Source organism: Aethalodelphis obliquidens, unplaced genomic scaffold (assembly GCF_003676395.1).
Source record: "Aethalodelphis obliquidens isolate GAN/ISIS:26980383/991018 unplaced genomic scaffold, ASM367639v1 scaffold32, whole genome shotgun sequence".
NCBI lineage: Eukaryota > Metazoa > Chordata > Mammalia > Artiodactyla > Delphinidae > Aethalodelphis > Aethalodelphis obliquidens.
In genome coordinates this window covers 11,820,857-11,840,482 of record NW_020837976.1, presented here as the reverse complement: position 1 = coordinate 11,840,482, position 19,626 = coordinate 11,820,857, and the positions used below count along the sequence as shown (strand labels likewise).

The 19,626-nt window shown below is 37.5% G+C and overlaps 1 protein-coding gene across 12 annotated transcripts in view; it reads left to right on the top strand.

The window, feature by feature from the left end:
* The window catches only part of NOL4 (nucleolar protein 4), a 394,743-nt gene that overhangs the window by 187,946 nt on the left and 187,171 nt on the right, over positions 1-19,626 (top strand). The window lies entirely within an intron of this gene.

Below are 19,626 nucleotides of genomic sequence, written 5' to 3'. Positions count from 1 at the left end.
TTCTATGTACACATAAGCCTTGTGTTATAAGTAAGCAGGCTATTGGACACAGTCTGGTCCAATTGTTATGTATAGTAACTACATCATGGAATTATCTTGGGAATTAAAGGAGATAACTAATGTAAAGACACTTGCACCACACTTGGTGTTTAATAAATGATAGTAGTCACTTAAGATTACGGAAACTTATTCTATTCCAGGAAAAGGAAAATGATGAAGACAATGAGAGGGTTTTTTTTTTTGTGGGGGGAGGGGGGTGAAAATCATTTATTAACAATTACATGAAGTGAGTTATTAATTAAATTACATTGTCTAATATTTTGACAATTGGGGGTTTTAATGGAAAGAATGCTGTCATGAGATTCAGAAGATTATTCATCCATCCATTCATTGATTCATTCATTCAACGAGCATTTAAAACCATTACTCTGGACGTCTTTCTGCCTGGGCACACTTCAGGAAAATGAAGATAACCAGAGGCTGTGTCTCCCCTCAAATATGATACCAAACTCTTTCTTGATATAGATCAGACTGGGGCTAGATGCTCTGCAAACATTAACTTCTTTAATCGTATCAGTTTTCATGTAATGTAAATACTATACCTGTCCCTGTTGTCCCTATGAGAAAACTAAGGCTCAGAGATTATGTCCAAACCACCCAACTTGTAAGTGACACACCTGCATTTGAACTTATGTTTTTCTGGCTGCAAAACTCATTCTCTTAACCACAGTATTATTCCACCTATTGCTCAACTGTGGAAAGTACTATGATGAAGGTTAGTGCCATACAAGTGCTAACAGAAAGGAGTATGTGGCAACAAGGTAGGGGTGGCCATCTAGGAAGGCCTTAGCAGATACACTTTTTCTTTAGCAGATAGAATTTTTCTCTATAATAAGTATTTCAAGGAATGGTTTGGGGAATTAAAGGAGATTAACTAATACACAGAAACTTGCACTGTATTAGGTGCTTAATATATATGATAGCAGTCACAATCCCTCATCCACCAATTTAAGTCTCAATACTGCTCTGGATTTTCTTTCCTTTTCTTATTCTTACTTCTTTGATTGTTTCATAAACAGTCTGTGAATATACATGCTACCTCTCCTTTCACTTTACCTACAACTTTGGGAGATTTCTAATCAAAGATCCATAGACAGTTTTTCCAACATCTGATCTTCAATGTGAATACACTGGGGTTCATAACAATTGGGATAGGAAATGGTGGAGATATTCCTTTAAACTTTAGAAAACACGATCATGTTTGCTGGCACAATTTTCTTTTTCAAACTTACAGAGAGAAAGGGGCTTGGTGGGAGGGAGGTCTTGAGAGCTTTTCATTTTTAAAAGTGAGGGTACCATTTGTAGCTAGGGAACTTGCTTCTTTCTCTACGCAGACTTCATTCATAGGTTTCACTGAATGTGTTGTAGAGAAGAATAAGTAAATTAGAGCCAGAGAAAAGAAAGGGTAGAGTTTATAATCAGGTCTACAAAGGAGTCTGTGGGTCAATATCTGAGTCAAAACATCAAAATATACTAAAGATTTTCAAACTTTGTGACCTGTAGAAAAAGGTTTTCACTTTTTGGTCCTGAATGCATGTCTATGTATAATTTTATCCTGCAGCCTGATTCTATACTTTTAAATTGCATGCAAAACTTACTGCAACAAAGCCTCTTTGTTTCAAAGCCTTTTTGAAAACTATTGCTTTATCTATGACAGAATCACTGATATCTCATACCTCTTAGTAAGAGCTAACTATAGGATTGTAAAGTTTAGCCTTGTATAATAAATATTAAGGACAGCAATCCACATTTTACTGTAGCTAGTATAATGATTTGTGGAACAAACCTAAGGTGGATTTTGAAAGGAGAATAAGAAATTAACTTTGCTTGATGCTATCAATGTCTTCCAACCTTGTCTAATAACAGTCACTCCTATTAGTTAAAAAAATAAGAAAAAGAATGAAAAATTACATATAATGCTTTTCTAATAGCTGGAAAGAAGTTTTCAAAATATAGAAAATCCCAGAAGCCATGACTTTATTAGAGAATGCTACACCTGAACATCCTTTCTCTAGAAATTGCTTTAAGCAAGTAGGAAATTTAAAGGTGATGACTAATTTTTTTTTTTTTTTTACTGTAGCTAATAAGGTCCCAAGGGATGACTATTACCCATACCAGGAAGGAGACATGTGTTTCTCTTACCACCTGCAAAATAGACAATATCAGGAATCTTCTTTGCCTTTAGTTTTCCTGTTTGTCATTCTTCACAGTGGAGAGTGGGGGAAAAAAGGCTCAAAAATGCGATTTTTTTTTCCTGTTTATTTTTTATTACAAATCCTCACGATATCTTTCCCAAGTTCTTCTCTTAAGGTTTCCTTAGAGCTTAGAATTTTAACCTGTTAATTTAGCATTGTTTCTTCTTGACCCCAAGACTTAGTTTTCTTAGTGAGCCATCCTCTCTTAAAATTTATATGATAGTTTTCAACTATGATATAGTTGAAACTATTTCAAGAGAAATAGCAGTGATGGGACTCACATGATATTATTAGTAACTCTTTTATTTTAAATATATTTTAAGTATTTGAGTTTTGGGGAATTATCAGTGAGAAGCAAATTATGCATTACTGGACATGTGATAGAAAATTAGATTTGTAATCTGGCAAATATTTTCATTATGCTTTCTCCATCCTAGAATAGTTTTGGTTATCCAATGAAATTATCCACAGTGCATTACATGATCCTTGCAAACTCAACATGGTCTTTGCACCCACATCTAAACTTTTAGAAACTAAATGGACCCCTTACTGATTTAACAATAACAGAGGGGAAATTCAATAGATAGTTAAAATATAAAATATACTTCTGACCAAACTTACATGAACAATTTTGGTAGAGAATTCTGGGTTGTGTCACTGTTACTGGTGCATGTCAAATATATTTTTTGTTGTTGTTTATCTACTCCATGTTACCTAAGTTAGAAAGAAAAGGGGATTCCATTAAATGATACAATATACTCTTTTTTTTTTTTTTTTTATACAATATACTCATTTTTTATTGCCTGGCAGCATAGAGAAGTGGGAGCCATACAGACTTTGGCATTGCATAGATTTCCTTTGGAATCTCAGCCCTGTACCTCCACTGTAGTTTCCTCATCTGTCTACTGAAGGACTGAGAACCTGACTTGCATGTTGTTTTATTTCAAAGTTCAATGGATAGAGTAACAGAAGATGTTAATAAAATATTACACATTTGTTTTAAAATACATATTCATGAATAAAACATTTAGACTTTCTAGAATCACTTGTATTACCAATGTATTATTAATAAATTATGTATTCATTTAAATATACATTCATGAGAGAAATTTCCAAAAATACAAAAATTATAAAGAAAAAGGAACAGTCCTGCTATTTTCTACTCTCAACCCCCTGTACTCCTAATGGATAATTTTTGTTAACAGTTTGTTATGTACTTTTCCAGCAAGATAGATAGATGAATGATAGATTGTAGATATATCCCTTTTTTAAAAAACGGTAACTAAGATTTTGAATGTAGGTGTTTTTCATTTTTATCATTATTTTGAATTAGTGGTTGTAAAGAACATTTTGCCAGTGATTTGCTGAAGTTGTCATTGTTTTCATATTGTTTTTATACGAGTTGTTGTATGCCAGCTTTTACTACCAAAGACCTAACAATTTACAGACCAGAGCAGGGTGGGATAGGAATGACCACACACGTCTTTTGGAAACCGTTGATTAGTTGTGGCAGAGTCTCTGCTGGAATGACAATGAAATACTCATTTTAACATTATAGATACTGGAAGGCAGGCTGAGCCAAATTAAAGACTAGCTCTTAAAATATTGGTCTGCAAATGTCTACAGAGCTGAAATATGTAAATTAGAGATTCACTGGAGTCTGCTAGCCAAAAGTGAAAACGCAAGTGCTTACAGCTCACTAATTAATGCCACATGTCCAATTTGATGGCAGAGAAAAGGAGCCACCCAGGCCTATCAGAGAAAGCAGTGGCCTGGGGGTCAAGAGAGCTGAGTCCCCTTCTGTTCTACTGAGTCCCCAACAGTAAACAAGCCTGTCCTTTGTCATCAATGTAACCATTTAAAATAGGGGTCCTAGTTACCACCCTGTTTTCTTCCCAGAATTGTGGTGGCAATAAAATGAGGAAAATAAATAGATCAAATTCCACAAAAACCATGATAATCCTATAATTTATTGCTAAACTGCTAATGTTCAGATATCTATAATGTTTATATATTTTACTAAATTTTAATGAGTTTCTATCAGGTCAAGCTCTTTGAGGAGCCATTAGTGGACCAGTGTTGGTCTGCAAACTGTTACTGGTCCATGGCGAGTAATGGATTTGGAACAGAGCAATTGTATGTCTGTGGAATTTAATCACAAAGAAATGGGTTTGTATTTTCTACGTTTCTAATTTTTTAATTTTACTAATTATTTGTTCATGAGAGACTGGAAATAAAAGGATCCAATTCTTTATCGCAGAGAAGCACAGTACTCGGGCACAGGAGCTGTGGTAGATAACAACAGAGAGTGAAAATGACCTAGTCCCTGCTCTCTCAGAGCTTGAGGTCCTGGGGGAGAACCACATATTAATCAGATAACTCTACGTGATTGTTATTCGTACTCAACCACTCTCCTCTCTTCTCCCCTCCCCTTTATCTGCCCGCCCTCCCCTCTCCTGCCTTCCCCTCCCTGCCCCTTCTACACCCATTCATCTCTCCTCTCCTCCCTCCCCTCCCCTGCCATGACTTGCTCTCCCTCCTGTCCCCCTTCATCTTTCATTTGTTTTTCACTTTCTCTGATTCTTATATCTGAGAAACTTTATTCAGTAGAATCAATTAGTGTCTTATTATCAATCATAGTCAGCAAAACCAGAACTATTTCAATATCCTGATTTTTGAAGAGTATTATATCCTCTTTCTGATTACCAAGGAGCATGTGCCTACCTCCCTTTATTTCTTCCTCCTTTCCTTCCTTCCTTTCATCCATCTACTGGGCGATTTATTTAGAACTTGTTGAGCCACTGCTATGCGGCAAGCATTGTGCCTTGCATCCCACTGTAGTCTTACCTCCTATTCCCTCTTCCCACCCCTAAAAGGAAAAATAAGCAAAAGTAATAAGAGAATTGAAATTCAGGATTCTGTAGATATTTAACCTGGGCATGAACTGTCTTAATAACAGCTGTAAATAATAGCTTAAGTGATATGCATGTTGAATAAATGTAAAATGTTGTCCTGGTTTAATTCATTAATTTATTTTACGTTGTTATGTCACTATATTTACTATTACAGATTGGTTATTATACCTTGATGCCTGTAAGAAAAAGGCATATTTTTTGGAAAAAATGTTTAAATAGAGTAAAATAAAAAATCCATGTCTTGTTTTATTTGGTCCAAAAAGTAAAGCTCAATTCATATCTACAAAGCACTCAAGCATTTTGTCAGAAAAATTGAGAGATAGAGGATAGTATCCTTTAAACAGAAAGTGTTTCTCTGCCTTCAGAGACAGTCATGTCTAGCATGGTTTCTTTCTTTTTTTTTTTTAATATTTATTTATTTATTTAGGCTACGAAGGGTCTTAGTTGCGGCATGTGGGATCTTTAGTTGCAGCATGTGGGCTTCTTAGTTGTGGCATGCATGCGAGATCTAGTTCCCCGACTAGGGATCGAACCCAGGCCCCCTACATTGGGAGCACGGAGTCTTACCCACTGGACCACAAGGTAAATCCCAGCATGGTTTCTTTTCATGGCTGGGGTTTGCAGCATCACCAGAAGAATTAGGTGACATGAGATCATCTCCTGGAGAGGTATGGGGTGGAAAGGAAAAGACAAGGACCGTGGAGTCAGCTGCCCCGAGTGTGAATCAGGCCTTGGCACCTATGGGACCTTGAGGAAGTCATTTAATCAAGATCCCAGAATATGCCCCTGTGACATTAGATTACCTGGGCCTGCTTTGAGGAATAGATGTAACAGAGTAAGTACCCAGCACATAATTTTTAATTATTTTTCATGGTACATAGAAGGCACTAATTAAACAGTAAATATATTTGCATCAGTTACTTCAAATAATGAGGGCAGAAGGGAGATGTCAGTGTTTTTAAGAATGATGTGTCACAATAAGGGAGACAGTGATTTAAGGAATCCAAGAACAGAAAGTATGGAACAGCCAGCCTGTGAATTAACTTTGATCTTACTGAGTTATATATAGAGTTATCATATAATCTGTTGCCCAAACAGGAACACATTTGAAAGTCGAATGGGGGCACAATTAGTAATTATGATGACACCATGTGAGGCCAACCTGCCACATAGTCCCTCTATTACGTACCTTTTCTCTGTGTCCCTCTGTCCTCACGCTCTGGCTTCCTCTGCTCAATTCAGCTTGAACATGGACTCTGGTTACCTCTTCAGCCCAGTGTTTCCTTGTGACTTTGCTTCAGCTGTGATTGCTAACCCAGTTAGGAGTTTGGGCTTCTGAGATTTTATTATGCACATGGGTAGACCGGGAGTCTTGTTAAAATGTAGATTCTGATCCAGTAGGTTTGGGGTAAGACCTGACATTCCGTGTTTCTGACAGGTTCACAGATGATTTTGATGCTACTCATCACTAGCCCACACACTGAGGAGAGAGGAGTTAGCTCAAATTCTGAGATGGAACCTTTTTGACCTAAATCACCTTTCTGGTTTGACCACACTGGTTGTGGTTTTGACCTTTTATGGTCTGATGGTTCTTTGGTCAGGTGCCTGCCTTGGCAGTATTGACCTTGGAGGTAATGTGGCTACCAAGACAGTAGGCTGTTGGCAGGTTTATTTGTTCCAGAAGGGAGTATGGAGAGGATGTCCATACACTAAAATGATGTATTCAGTGTAATTAATTATCCTGTTTCGTTTCTTTGAATGGAGAGCCACTGAGAAAGGATCATGAAAATGTACCATCAGCAACGAACACCCCACTAAACTGGCCATTCAAAGCTCAGTAAATGTTTCTTCTCTGGCTGAAATCAAGAACCTAGGGCTTTCAAACCAGAATCCACTGCACTTTAGCTAAAGGACAATTTTATAGATGGCCATGGTTAAGTAATTTTGGTATCGTAGCATGGGGTTTGGGGGAGGGAAGTATATTTTGAGCAGCTCTTGGCTAATAAGAAATAATCACTTTGTAAACAGCTCTTATTTGGGTATAATTCAGAGAGTTTAAGTGGATACAATCAGTACGGAGACTTAAAGATATTATTTTTTAATGGTCAACCAAGACAGATGTTTTATTTTTGATTTGAGGAGAGTTCAGTGATTTATCATGATAGAAACAGTATTAATCAAAATGAACATATATAACTTCTATAAAAAGAATATTTATTACCTGAGAATCCTTTTAATTCTTAGTCATTTTTATTTTTCTCAAACTCACTCGGACATTACTTTTTGACAGTCCTTTTACTGTAATAAATAAAACCCCAAATGTTTTCTCTTCTTCCATTGACTTTTAAAAAATATCATATTTCTTCTTGGTGACTTGTTATATATACTACTTTATGCAAAGGAATGTTAAAGCAACGTCCATAAACATTTGGGGAAATGACTTACATGTGTGAAAAATTAGTGTATGATATAATATAACATTTTTGAACTAGGAAAAGCAAGAATTGAGAAAATAGAATCAATGTGGTTTGGAATCAATGTAATTCTTGAGGCATTTGCTGAATATACACTCCACAGAAGTCATAATGCTAGCTTCAGGGCACACAGCAAAGAAAAAAGTTTAGCCTTTCATTGTTTGTGATTTAGTAGATTTGGGCATCAGAGCAAGAGGAAGAGGCTATGTTCTTAGAGGGTATTTCTCCAACTTCAGTACCCCCTACACGAACACTAATGACGATCACTTGATCACTTTATTTCACCAGGTTCCTGACACCTCCCAGGGTATTTCTTCCTAATCCCATGATTCCTGGCCTCAGTGCCCTTCACCAAGTACCTCTTCTCCTGCCTACTGGCTGTCTCCCTGTTGTAGAGCTTGTTCCGAGTTGCCTTTATCTTGTCTTCCTCCTTAGTTTGCTTTCTTTATATTCTACTCTCCCCATACTCAAGCCGTCTCTAAAGCCTACCTTCCTTGAGAGCTAATAGAGCATAGTGGTTTCCAAGGGCTGGTTGTGGCGTCTGCCATTAAGTACCAGCTTCGTCATTCATTAACTATGCTACCTTTAGAGAATCAACTATTTTCACTTTGGTAAAATGGGGCAAACAATGCCTATGAATTTTCCTTCACTGGGTCCCTATAAAGTATAAATTAGGTCAGTTATGAAAATTACCTTTTTTTTTTTTTTTTTCTGATCTGGACATCATCTTCCAAAATAAAGCAATTGACCTCAGCAGAGAAAAAGAACAGACCCTGGCTAGTTGTTGGTTCCCTGGGAGGTTGGTCTGGAATGCCGGTTCCAGCTTTTGGTTTGAGAGATGAACCTATTAGGCTCCACCCCAGACAGAGAGCAGGACCTCTGTTACCCTCCAACCATTTTTTTAAACCAGTTGACCTTGTTTCAAACATTGTTACATGGTCGTTGGTAGGGATGGGCCTGGGAGAGCCTTTCTCTAGAGGAGGACTTAGGGCAGGATGGCTGCCCAGGTTTTGCCCAGGCTGCTCAATTAGAGTCAGCTCCTCAGCCACCCACGACTTGGAAGAGTTTGCTTGGTTTCAAAGTCAGTTCTTTGAGGGCTTTCACGGTTTCCTTGAACTGTGATCCTCCTTTTCCCCAAAATCGGTGCTAAGACTAACCTTTGGTTATTTAATTCAGGATTAACAAAATTAAATCTTTAAACTGACTCAGGTATACTGAGTGTTCTGTCTTTACTCTTTGTTAAGTTCCTGCAGTTAATACAGCCAAAGCAAGTACTATGTTGTTGAAAATGTCTCACCATTTTATCCCTGGGTGGCGACAAATGTCTGAAGGCTTTATGGACTGATGATGAACACTCTAGGATCCTGCTGTTATTAAAGTTGAACATTTTATTATTTATAAATATCCCTGACTTATAGTTTACTCTCTATGTTGCAACCACAGCATTTGCTATTTTTGCAGAGTTTATTTTAGAGTTGGGCGGGTAGGTCTTTCTCCCCTTCTCCCCATTTCTTTTGTATTTACTCACAATACTATTCAACCTTGCACCTGGTGGCATATGCACATGTTGTACACTTACTGAATACTCATTCATAGCAATGAAGCCATCCGTGGTCATCCAGGTTTCATACTCTTTCCGATGAGTGTGACCATTGGCCCTCATCTATCCTTTGCCCAGACTCTGGTGATCTGGGGTGATGGGTGTGATGGTGGGAATATAAGTGGCATCAGAGCTTTACCCTGTTGAGGTGGCTGCAGGGCCCCTGGCTTCATGGTGCTTTGCACAGATCTTAACTGTGGTCTGAGTGCAACTCCTTTATTTTTTTAAATTGAGATATAATTGACATACAACCTTATATTAGTTTTAGGTGTACAGCATAATGATTTGATAGATGTATAGGTCGTGAAATGCTAACCACAGTAAGTCTAGTTAATATCCGTTACCGCACATAGTTACAAATTTTAGTTTTCTTGTGCTGATGAGATGAAAATCACTTTTTAAATAGAAAAGTAACAAACATGTTACTGTTCTCCTTCAACAAAAGGACTTTAATTTTCTGTATACTTTAAATACTGATGTTAATGTCGGTTTTCTTTGATCTCATATAATTGTAAGTTCTTTGTTTTTTCTACTTACTCAAAATTTTAGCAAGTTTTCTAAAATAATATCATTTGATATCATTCAGCTCTGAATGTCAAATAGAATTGTCTTTGGTTATAAATATCATGTCATTGGTCAGCCAGTACTCTGCTAATCATGGTGATATTGAAAGGTCATCTGCATTTATAAAAACATCATGGCTGTTCAGTTTATGCTAATTACAAGAAGCGTAGGCAGAATGCCTTTGTTAAGTGAGGGGAAGGTGATAGCAGGCTATTCACTGTGATTCCTGATTTTATGAAGGACTGCAAAATGGGTAACCTTAGATGACACCTTTCAATTTGGTAGTGTCTCTAAGAGCCTCCTAAAGCGAAAGTTAAGTCTTTTCTTTCCCCACGTAGCACTACTTTTTCAGGCACTTCTCACAATACCTAGACTTGTGTTTCCTGCTGAGAGGTAGCAGTACAATTTAGATAGAAATTTGGTCTGAAATTAGGAAATCAGTTTCTAATCCTATGTTTGTCACCATCGAGGTGACTTGAGCAAATAAGTTCTTTATCTTCACCAAGATCTTTGAAATAGGAAGACTGATAATCTTATTTTATGCCCAGATCTGTTTTGAATATTGTAAAGGAAATGACTACCAAAAGGATTTGTGTAATTAAGATGTTTAATGATTCAAAACAATTGGCATTACTCAGATGAATCTTTTTAAGTCAGAATAATTTAGTATTTATTAGAAAGGTACCAATACTTTGACAAGCATCTAAAAAATAATACTTTATAATTGCCACCAAAACTCTTAGTGACCTTGAATCCTTCAAGATGGCCAATCAGTTCATTAATACCACTGTTATGGACGATGATGGATTTCAACCCCAGAGGTAGAAATGGTAAAGAAAGCTCGGGGAAAACTTCTTGGATATCAGATAATGAATTGGCATTATGAAGGAAAAAAGTCACAAAATATTGACTATAAGAACATCACAGGTGCTAGAAAACAGAAGTCTTGAGGCCAAAGTAAAGCGAATTATATCAGTTGTGATCCAATCTGGAAAATGTTGTTCATTCCATGTCATTCATTAGAAAAATTTAATACAAGGCACTCTTTGCAATGTGTGATGCAATGCAGGAATTAATAACAGAAGGAAGCCTCTGCTAGAGCTAGAGGTGGAAAAGCTGGGGAGGAGTTGGCATTTCTAGAGGCCAAGAGCCAGAGCTACTTGCTGGGAAACAGACACACAGAAGATGCTCCCTGGCAGGAAGACGCTTCCTGGCAGGAGCTGAGACATGGAGAAGATGCCCCCTGAGTTGGAGACAGAGAGGTCTCCTGAATCAGAGAGGGTGTATATGTGGGATGGGGAGTGGGGATACCCAGGCATTTTCTCTTTCTCCCCTCCTGTCTCTGCCAGTATCTCCTATTGTTTAAACCAAGTCATAAGACAATAGTCAAGGAAACCTGGGAAATTGTTTGCAAAGAAAGGGAGAAGAATGGATCTGATAACAAAACAGCAAATGACCTGTGCATAAGAGGAAGGAGGGTGTGGAGAACCTTTCAGAATTCTTAGTGTAGGATTTGCTTATTAAGTCCAAGAAGTGCTTGGTGGCTCAAGTTTCTTGAAGTTTCAGGATGTTGGCATGAGAGTTTCAGCTTCCTTGTTGAGTGGTCCTGGCTCACCCACTGCAGGAGGGAGAGGGACTTTTTTGAGGGTTAGGAGAAAACATCACAGATTATGTACTCTAATCATTCACCTCCAAGTTACTCTGAAAACCTGGGAATGAGTTAGGTCTAGATGACTGCAGGATTTCTTTTCTTCATCTGCTTGCTAATGGCTGAAAATACCACGAGAAAAGCCTTTCATTCCACAATTAGAGGTAAAAGGTTTAAATTACAAGTGCCTAGCTGAAGTAGCATTTTCCTGTGGGGGAATTTCAGTCAAGGGATAATCAATCAGTCAATCTGTCAATCTGTTTCTCAGTGAAGTGACTTACAGAGAGCCAGTGTGCACACAGATAGCTTGTGGATTTGCCATGAAGATGGGAAAAAGAACATGAGGGACACTGAGAACAAATTTGGAAGATTTTGACAATTTTTCCTAGAATGATACTCTTTACCTACTATGCAAGCAAAAACCGACAATGATTTCAGCACATGTGAACCCATAGTTGGTACACAGTTCTGCTCTATGGGTAAAGATTCTTGATTTTGTAAACATACACTTGACCTTGGTAAAGACCTTCTTGCCTAGGAGTTTGTTAATCAAGGTAATCAAAGTGATCCTTTTTCCCAAAAATAACATCTTTAGTTCTTCAGTACGTATTGAAATAAGCTCTTTGGGCAAAATCATATCCTTTAAGGAGTCTTTTAAAAAGTGGGCCCAGAACTGGCTCTTATTTATTAGTTTTCATCAAGGAAGAGAATATTTGGCTGGCCTCTTTTTCTGACAATTTCCTAGAGATTTGTTAAATGGCATTAAAATATACTTAGATTCTGTCTTACTGAGCTCAGATTTGAGAGCTGTCAGTCATATTCCATTCTCTTAGTATCAACACTTACCTCCCACAATTGCATATTCAACAAGTTAGTTGTCGGAGATGATCTACATTAATTTCTCACATGTGGCCCCAAAACTCTTGTAAGAGAATTGCTTCTAGATTCTAGGATTTCTTCTTACCCCCGACCAAGATAAATGAAACCAAGACTTCAGATTTTTATTGGGTTAGAAGTTTTTAGTGCCCAAGGGAATCTGTATTGTTAACAATCTACCTAGGAAATTCTGAAGCAATTAAAGTTTGAGAAACACTGATACACACCAATCATTGAAATATACTTGAATAATTTTGAGTGGTATTACCTATCTTAATACACCATAGACATTCCTTGATGTTTTTCACTGTATTCATTTTATATTGCTATGTAATAAATTACCACAAGCTTAACAGCTCTGTAGGTCAAGAGTTGAAGCAAGTTCAACTAGGTTCTAAGCTCCGGGTATCACAAAGGCTAAAATCAAGGTGTCAGCCTGTCTAACCTCTTATCAGGAGACTCTGGTAAAGAATCCACTTCAGAGCTTATTCAAGTTGTAGGCAGAGGTTACTTCCTTGTGGTTGTAGGACTGAGGTCCCTGTTTCCTTGTCAGCTGTCAGCCCTGCCCCTTAACACTGCTTGCATTCTCTTATGTGACCTCCTCCATCTTCAAGCCATCAGTGGCACAGTGAGAAACCTTTTGTGCTTTGGATCTCTCTAACTTCCTTTTCTGCCACTAACTGGAGAGAGCTCTGTGCTTTTAACTGTTCATGTAATTGATCAAGCCCAGTCAGGTAATCTCCCTATTAAGCATCCTCTGTACCATATGACATACCATAATCACAGGAGTAATATCTCATCATATTTATAGGTTCTAAGAATTAGGGTGTGGAATCTTGTGGGGAGGGGCACTTTTAGATTCTTCCTACCAGTGTCTAATGCAGTAACACAATATTTATTAATAAATAAATAGTTCACGAACATATAAAGAGAAGTAAAAAGACTCACAGTTTATTTAAACAGACACTAAATAGATATGTGATTGTGATCTCCTGTGATTGTCCAATTCAACAAATAGTTATTGTATAATTACCATGTGCTAATCACAGATTGATAAAGGAATAAGAACTAGAACTTGCCCTCCAATAGCTTACATTTCATAATTAAACACCTCTAGAGAGAAACTTATTTGATGTTTTGATAATTTTGTCAGAGTGACTTCTCATATACTTCACAAAAAACTGATCTGTATAACTTCTAATCTTTAATCTTCTGACAGGTAATAAAAACACATTAAAATGTTCAAATATTGGATTAAATTATATCTCTCGCTATAACCCCTGAAAGTGTTCTCTTTTCAAATTTAGCATCCTCTAGTTCTATGACTATTTTTTATTACATGACTTCAAGCCCTTTTAACATGTACTTTGTATTTTTAACTGAACCCAGTCAAGTCACTTAACATTTCTGTTCCTCAGATTTTTCAGAAGTAAAACAAATATTATGCATTAGTTAAGCTTTCTTTTTTCAAGTGAAAAATTGTCTTTGGCTAAATTAAGCAAAAACAGTACAAAAAATGGGAATCTATGGAAGGGGCACTGGAATTTCTCACAAAATTTCATAAAGGAGTTGGTTGCCTAATAATCTGGAAAGACAAGAACTAAAGGCAGCTCTAATTTTTTTTAAATGATGGGAACTCCATCGACCATAATTGTTATACTTTCTTTCTAAAGATTAACACAAAAAGACCTAGTTCCAATGACTCCCTTTTTCTCTGTCTCAAAGCTCCAAATTTTTCCAGGGTGGCAAGTGATCATGCTTCCTGGAGCCTACACTTGTGTATTAGGAGGGGATTGTATGAGCTAGGTTTCTGTCCCTATGGGTGCCTAATACATAGCATCATTTTTCTGCTAACACACAGACACACACACGCACACACACGCACACACACACACACCACACCATCACACATCATGCAACTTTCTTATACATCCGAAGATAATTCTACTGAAAACTTACCACCTATTTCACTTAAACCACAAACAGCCTCATTTTCCCCAAATATAACTAAATCTAAGTCCTGTCCAGCTATTGCACAGAGAAACAGAGGTGATGTTAAGAAGCCCCACTTTCTGAGGCCAGATCACCAAATAATATTCTTACCTCTTTTAGCTCCGTAATAATTGAAATTATACAGTTAATGGACTAATTAGTATATTTAAGTACCGCTACTACCCCCTGTATACAACAGTGGAAATAAAACTTAAGAAAATGAGGCATCTGTTTTTAATCCTCAGACACTTGACAGCTGATGGCAAACAAAGAAATCTAGGTAAATATTGCATTAGTTGCAATATTTCTGTGCCTTATTCCAAAGCCATAGCTAGTAGTTATGATGAACCAGCTCCACTACTCCTTCCATATTTTCTTTTCTTTCACTAGCAATTAAACGACTCAGGGTATTTGCCAGGTGGGGCGTCATGTCAGGAAATGAGATTTGTCTCTGCCTGCAAAGATTGCTTTGACAATATTTTTCTTTCTGCAGAGCAGAATGAGAAATGCTTCAGGTGTTCTTGTGGACCCTCATTCCAACCCATTTTGGTTTTCGGGCATCTTATTCCCCAGGTACTCAGGATCAATGATGGCAGGCAATACATAGCTCTTCTGTTTCTCTCTTCCCATAGTGGCCTGCGTGGTGTGAAATGGTCAGTTGTCTAGCTCATTTCTTGGACGTATCCTTCCCACAGGCCAACAGAACCTACAGCTGTAAAGAAGAATTGTGAGAAGTGTCACTTCCATCTCTGGAAAGCCTTGTTTTCCAGACTGATATTGTGGCTAAGAGAGGTAACCCCAAGTATCAGTAGCTGGTTTAGAACATGACCACATCCTGAAAGGCAACCCCTCAGGCTCAGGTAATATCTCTCAGGGCGTCACAGCTATTTTTTAAAATGTTTTTCTTTTTTATTGTCTTCTTTCTTTTCTTTTTAAAACTTTATTTATTTACTTACTTACTTTGGCCATGATGCACAGCATGCAGGGTCTTAGTTCCCTGACCAGGGATTGAACCCATGTTCCCTGTGGTGGAAGCATGGAGTCTTAACCACTGTACCACCAGGGAAGTCCCCCACCACAGCTATTTTTTAAAGTTATTAATAGTTCATTCCATTATTTTTTAAGGTCTGTAATTTGTTAGGGATGGAGTAGGTAAAAAGAGCAATGACTCCAAGGGAAATCTTCCAGTTGCTTCATTTCTTTTACTGCGATGTGATTTCTTTGATTAAACTTAATGTGTGGGGGGATAAAAGGTAGCATATAAAACATTCTGAGGTTCATATATAGTTGTGTTAGAGAAAGAATGGGCAAGAAATACAGGACCAAGTCAAAAGTAAGTGTCCATCTACTGAGGACAAGTAACTATCCCCTCTAATTAAAGGCATCAAATACAAGTGCTCTGCCACAGAGAAGTTAGCAAGCTTCTCAGATTTTTGTACTCTATCAGGATCTTAAGATTGGGTACTTTGTTGGCAAACTGGGTACTCAGATCAACATGGTGATGGAAGCCCCCAGTGCCTGCCCATGTGTATCCTCTACCCCCACTTTAATTGCCACGCAATTCATGATCCCACTGAGCAAACCTAGGATTGGCAGGTAGGATGATTGATGTCCACAGGAAAAGTCACTCTGTACACTTGATTATGAAGTTCAACTCCTATGCTAGTGGGGTCTTGTTGGAAATTAACATGGATATGAACATTTTAAGCCCTTAGCCTATTGTGAAAGATCTATCAAATATCATCCTTCCTCCAACTTCTCTTTAAAAATACTCCAAACTCTTCTTTTTCACGTCTCTATACCATTTGGCTGCTGCCAAAGAAATGGTGTAAAAAATAACTGTAGATTATCTTTGTTCTAAGGAGAATATACAACTAGACTTACTGCTCAAAGTCTTGCCCATTTAGTGGATTTTCTTCTATATTTGGGTCTCTCCATGAAATGACTGTACCTTTGCAGTGTTTCACAGAGTTATGGAAACCAGGCTGACATTTTTCGTTCTCAGATTTTATAAAGAACTTCTTTTAAGACACTTAGGCAGAGATGAAAGAAACAACTATTGTGTGACAGTTTTCAGCAACCTGCTCACACGCCGCTGGGGCTGAACAGACTCACTTCTATATATTGCACTTCTACTTGATGAGGAAGGACTACTGAGCATGCCTAAATACAATGTTTAGTGGACCCAGTGTGCTCAATTCATGATGTCCAACTGGAAAAGAGTTAGGAGCTCTTATCAAAAGGCAAAGTCACTCAAGGAAAAATATATTGCCTTACACTAAAACCTTGGTTGTCCTGACAAAAATTCTCCTGTTAGGGATTACCGCTGGCTCCATACGCAATCCTGGTCTGCTACAGATACCTGATTCATTTTGTCTTCATGAAGGTCAAGTGGAAAATCCCCTTTCACTGTAATCTACACCAGATGAAACCTACTAGGTGATGTGCCTTCTTCTTATTGGTAAAGAAGTCAAGTTTTAACAACATATCCTTCACTTTGGAGTGGGTGTATAGTATATAGTTATGCTCTAGAACACTAGATTCCCCCTCATCGAGAATGCAGGTCCTTGTATTTTAGAGTTATCATCCATCCCTTATCATCATGTCTTACCAAGGCAGACATGGTTATACCATTTTTGCTCCCCAGAAATTTTAGTATGGTTTCATCATATGTAGAACTGTGGTGGTTTCTAGCAGGATTTGGTTGGGCAGTTAAAGTCCCCTGTGAACTAGACTGTGGTACAGAACCGGAGAATTAATATGATCCTGGGACATAGCAGTGAGTGAAAGCAAATGGCTTGTTGTGACCTGGTGGACAGGAACTCAGAAGGATGCATTAGGCAGAATAATGGCTAATTTGTTCAAGTTAGTGAAGGAATTGGATCCAAAAAATGTTAACAGACAAAATAGGAGTATGGCTACTTATGTCTTATCACTGTGAGCCAGGGGCACTTCCCAGAGAGGGGAGCTTCTGTGAGGTAGAAAGACCCAACAGTGCTTGCTGTAAGGATAAATTTGAAGATAGCCAAAGTCCTATCCAGCTCCATGACACTTGCTTCAAATAGTAAGCTTGTTATAGTTGGTCTTCTTTTTCTTTCTTTTTTTTTTTTTCATTGCTTTTCAGCTTTTCAGGATAAAGTATTTCCTGACTTATTACTGGCAAGGCAAAAAAACCTCCTGAGTTGTTGTTTGTCTAAATGCCAAATTAGGGGAAACTCCTTTTGGATTGCATTAATTTTAGCTTTAATTAGAATATTTCTTTTCAGAATCACTTAGCCCAAATCTGTCACCTATTTTTCATTTAACTTAGTTTTCAGTTTAAGATAATTCATAGTAAAGCCCTGAGTTGCTCCTTTTATAAATTTTCAAATCACTTTCTAATAGAATGGCTTTATTATAATACTACATGACATTGTTTCTTGTTTCTATTGCCTATTTATTTATTTTTGCGGTACGCGGGCCTCCCACTGCTGTGGCCTCTCCTGTTGCTGAGCACACACAGGCTCCGGACGCGCAGGCTCAGCGGCCATGGGTCACAGGCCCAGCCGCTCCGTGGCATGTGGGATCTTCCCAGACCGTGGCACGAACCCGTGTCCCCTGCATCGGCAGGCGGACTCTCAACCACTGCACCACCAGGGAAGCCCCTCTATTGCCCATTTAATGTGTTTTCTTGAGCATTTCTCTCCAGTGGTTAGCTGTCAGTTTTCATGGAAAACATTGAACTTCTATATTATAATTGTCTTAGATTTACTTTAAATTTAATGAGATTTTATCATCATATATACTGCTTGTTGTATGAGACAGAACATAAAAGACCCACAGTACCAATTGTTTTGGTTTTAAGTTATAGCAGTAAATAACTTCTTGAGTGAGTTGATAATACTATATGAATGTCTTATTCAGCTGCATTAGTTCATTGGCTATCTATGACATCATTTGTCTTATTATCAAATTTATATAAATGACATCAACTTTGTATAAAGCACTCTATATATACACACATGTATATATGTATACATATACATCCATACCTATATAATTTTCACTTACCTCTAACTGAAAGTTAACATTTTATTGTATTATAAATGTAGTCAGTAAAACACAGTATTCACAGTAACTGTGACTTCATCAGCAAAATAAGAGATATTTTCAAATAACATTGTAATTATTAAAAATGTTAATGCCTATCATTTTCTATAAAATGTCTGGTTCTTTGAAATCCTAAACAAGCTAATGGTAAGCATGAAAATAGTAGTTTATAACTTATTTAGACAATTAAGAAACCATTCATAAGTTATTACATTAATGGCCACTTCAAAAAATAGGTCCTCTTAGAACTGGGAGAATGTTTTGTTATCAGTCAGTTGACAGTGGCTCTGAGGTGGGAACAGAGATAGACTTTAATAGACTAGCCTCACATAGTCAGTAGGCTTCTCCAAGTACCTACCCTGGGAGAACGAACCGTTAATGATTTTATGTGATCCAGAAAAAGGAATATAGAGTAAAAGGTCCACAACTTTACTGAAATATACAGTTTCCTGTCTTAGTATGTAGAATTGTAGAATATACTCAATTCCCTGTCCTCTTCCAGCTCTTTCCTGCCTGTGTTTCTTTTTCTTCTATACTCTCTGAAGTAGAATAACCTCCACCATCACCATCATATATCTCACCTCTTTCAAACTGCACCTCTTGTAACCTGCCTTCTCTGATATCTTCCTCATCCCCAGCGATGTATAGGCAACTTTTCTTTCTCCTAAGAACCTAGTTTATTCATTGTGCCTTATATGAAACTCATGTAGGATAGATACTGTTTTCTGCCTTGCATTGTAATTCTTTTGTTATAGTCTAAGAACAAATTCCATGTGGAGTCTCTATGCACTCACAATCTCAAGAAGAGTGTCTAGCACATAATAGGTATTTGGTTAAAATTTGTAAAGAAAGTAATATAAAGAATATACATTATTTCCTCGTTGGTAGATCAGAATTAGTCTTATTTAATTATTGTGCTGAGCTTAAGTTATATGCTTTGGAACACGTAGCTTATCTCAGTGCCATCCCTATCCTGCTCCTTTAATTAGAGCCCATTCTTCCAATGGCAAGGGCCGAATTAAGAGCTCCCAAACAAGGATAACACCCTTCCGTATAATTAATTTACTGGGAAACTGAATCTCTTTGTTACTTTCTTACTCTCAGTATTGGTTTGATCATTTTAAAATCAATGTCCTATAACCTTTCAGCAGTAGTCATGCATGCATATGTAACACACGTATGACTTTATCTGCATCAGTAAACTTCTCCTTAG